This window comes from Nicotiana tabacum, chromosome 21, assembly GCF_000715075.1.
Source record: "Nicotiana tabacum cultivar K326 chromosome 21, ASM71507v2, whole genome shotgun sequence".
Lineage (NCBI taxonomy): Eukaryota > Viridiplantae > Streptophyta > Magnoliopsida > Solanales > Solanaceae > Nicotiana > Nicotiana tabacum.
Genome location: NC_134100.1, coordinates 86438026 through 86441205, shown reverse-complemented (window position 1 = coordinate 86441205; position 3180 = coordinate 86438026).

Here is a 3180-nt window from a genome sequence, read left to right as displayed (position 1 = left end):
CAATTCTCCTTTGGGTAAATACTACGACACAATCATACTTTAAATATCATTTAGTCTTTAATAGGTAATAAAATATTTTTAACCAAATATATATGCCATCTTTGGACAAACAATATATGTTTGACTAAAGAATATTAATTTTACCTTATCATATTCACTATTCATAGAATAATTAATTCACCTTTGGGTAAATCCTTTAGTTCTAACAATAGTGAAAATTAATTTGTCCACTAATTTTTTTAATTATAGGTATTTCATTAATTTCATGGATAAACTATAATTTTATGTATGCATATTTCCGTAAACAAACTAGTTTACCCACTTTGGTGACTAACAAACTATATAACATAAGTGCACACACAAAATAGAGACCATAAGATTTTATGCATATGAATACTTTAAACGGTCTAATTTGATCACTTCGGTGACTAACAAACTATTTGAATATTAGTACATGCATAAAATATAATTATATATGTGTATTTTCTTTTTGTAAAACATTTCAGCTTGGCCACTTTGGTGGCTAACTAACTACATAACATAGAACACATGCATAAAATTAAATGCAATCATTAAACAAGTAATCAAAATTATGGTCCAAAATATTAAGATAAAACTTTACTACCTTCACTGTAAACATAAAGGGCGACTTAAGATAAACCAAACACGTTTACAAATTTAAACATTATATATAGTTTTATGTAACTAGAAGTGTTTGCCTTAGTGGCCGTAAAAGGTTAAACCAAACGACCTTGAAAGGATTTGAACATATTCTGGGATTTTTTTTAATACATAAAATAATTTAGAACTTAGTTTCCACGTCTATAGGGTAAGCACAAAACCAAAAGGCTACTATCATGACCCAATTTCACCTGTAGATTGTGATGACGCCCAACACTACAGCTAGGCTAGCTATCTAATAAATTAAGCATACATTGATAAAATTTAAAACCAAGAAAATATAAACCTAAACTCTACCAATGTGTGTGTGCCAAGACCTGGTGTCACAAGTGCATGAGCATCTAGTAGATTATACAAAACTCCAAATACTGTCTGAAATGAAATAGACAGAATGTAAATATAAGAAGAGACACTGGTAGCTGCAGAATGGCTCAGAAAGGCAGCTCACGATTATGTCTTGGGATGACGTGGGTATGTGATGATAGGTCCTTCACTAGTACCTGAATCAGGTCATGCACAAAGAGTGCAGCAAGTGTAGTATGAGTACGTAAATAACGTGTACCCAGTAAGTATCGAGCCTAATCTCGAAGTGGTAGAGACGAGATGGCCGACTTTGACACTCACTATGGGTCAATAATAATAACTGAAATAAAACTAGAATTTTTAAATCAGCATGATTTACAGAATTTACAAAAATTTATTTAATCAGCGGAAATAATCAAATTCCTTCAAATGTAACAATTCTCAATATATTAATTAAATTCCTTCAATTCAAATAAATTTTAACTTATCAATTAAATCTCATTTACAGGAGTAACAATTAATTCCTAAACAAGCAAGAATAATAATTCATTAAATTCCAAAGATTTTTCAATTTATTAATTAGCTTCACAAGCTGAAATAAATTATTAAAGTATCGTGTAATTATTATTATTAAGCATGATTTCTACCGAGGATGTACGACCCGATCCAGAGTGTCGTGTACACTACCGAGGGACGTGCGGCGCGATCCATAGATGCATCTATCCTGCCGAGGCGTTCGGCCCGCTCCACAAGAAAGGAGGACATTTTCTTATGTGCCTCCGGAAGGAGAGTATATTTATTATAAGATAAATTCGGGAGGAGAGCAATTTCTTTTAACAATTAATTGATTTAAATAGAAAATCAAGCCTACGAGATTTTCATCCTTTAATATCTTTATCTAACAATTCACAATATATTCATATATATCAATTAATATTAATTAATCAAAGAATACTATTTACACAAATAATGCATGCTTTGAGTCCTAAACAACCCGGACTTTAGTATTAATAGTAGCTACGTACGGACTCTCATCACTTCGTGTGTACGTAGCCCCCACAATTAGCAACAATTATTTAATTTTAATCACCTATGAGGTAATTTCCCCCTCACAAGATTAGACAAGAGACTTACCTCGTCTTGCTCCAATTTAATCCACTATAAGGCCTTTTCCACGATTATCCAACTCTGTCTGGCTCGAATCTAGCCAAAATAATTTGATACAATCACTAAAAATTATAGGAATAAATTCTATAAGAAAATACTAAATTTTAAATAAAAAATCCCGAAATTAATTAAAAATTCGTCCGTGGGGCCCACGTCTCGGAATCCGAAAAAAGTTACGAAATCCGATAACCCATTCAATTACAAGTCCAACCATATCAGTTTCACTCAAATTCGACTCCGAATCGATACCGAAATCTCAAAAAAATTCGTTTCTATGAGATTAATAAAAATTTCCCAAATTTAAATCTCAAAATACTAATTTATGGTGAAAACAATGATATACTTGTATATGTAGACCAAATCCGAGTTAGAATCACTTACCTCAATGTTTTTCCCTTAAAAACTGACAAAAGTCGCATCTGCTCAAGCTCAAGTTCGTTAAAAATTGCAAATGGGATGAATATCCTCTTTTTTAAACTACCCAGGCAGCCTTCGGAAATTGGTCCTCGATCATGGTCCTCGAGCATGGGCTTCGGTCATGGCCTCGATCAGGCCTCGAGCCTGGCACTCGGTCATGGCCTCGATCAAGTTCGATCTTGGGTCTTGATCCTAGCCCTCGAGCCTTGCCTTCGATCATGGCCCTCGAGCTAGACTTTTTATCGTGGCTTCGATACTGAGCCTCGTCCCTGGCTTCGACTCAGGCCTCGATCGTGGGCTCGATTTCTGGGTTCGATCTGGGGCTCGGTATCTGGATTCGATCTGGGGCTCGATCACAGCCCAGAATATACAGTAGAAGGGAAAATTGCAGCAGCTTTTTAAGTCCAACTTTTGATCCGTTAATCATCCGAAACTCACCCGAGGCCCTCGGGACCTCAACCAAATATACCAACAAGTCCTAAAACATCATACGAACTTAGTCGAACCTCTAAATAAAATCAAACAACGCTAAAACCATGAATCATACCCCAATTCAAGCTTAATGAAACTAAGAGTTTTCAACTTCTACATTCGATGTCGGAACCTATCAAA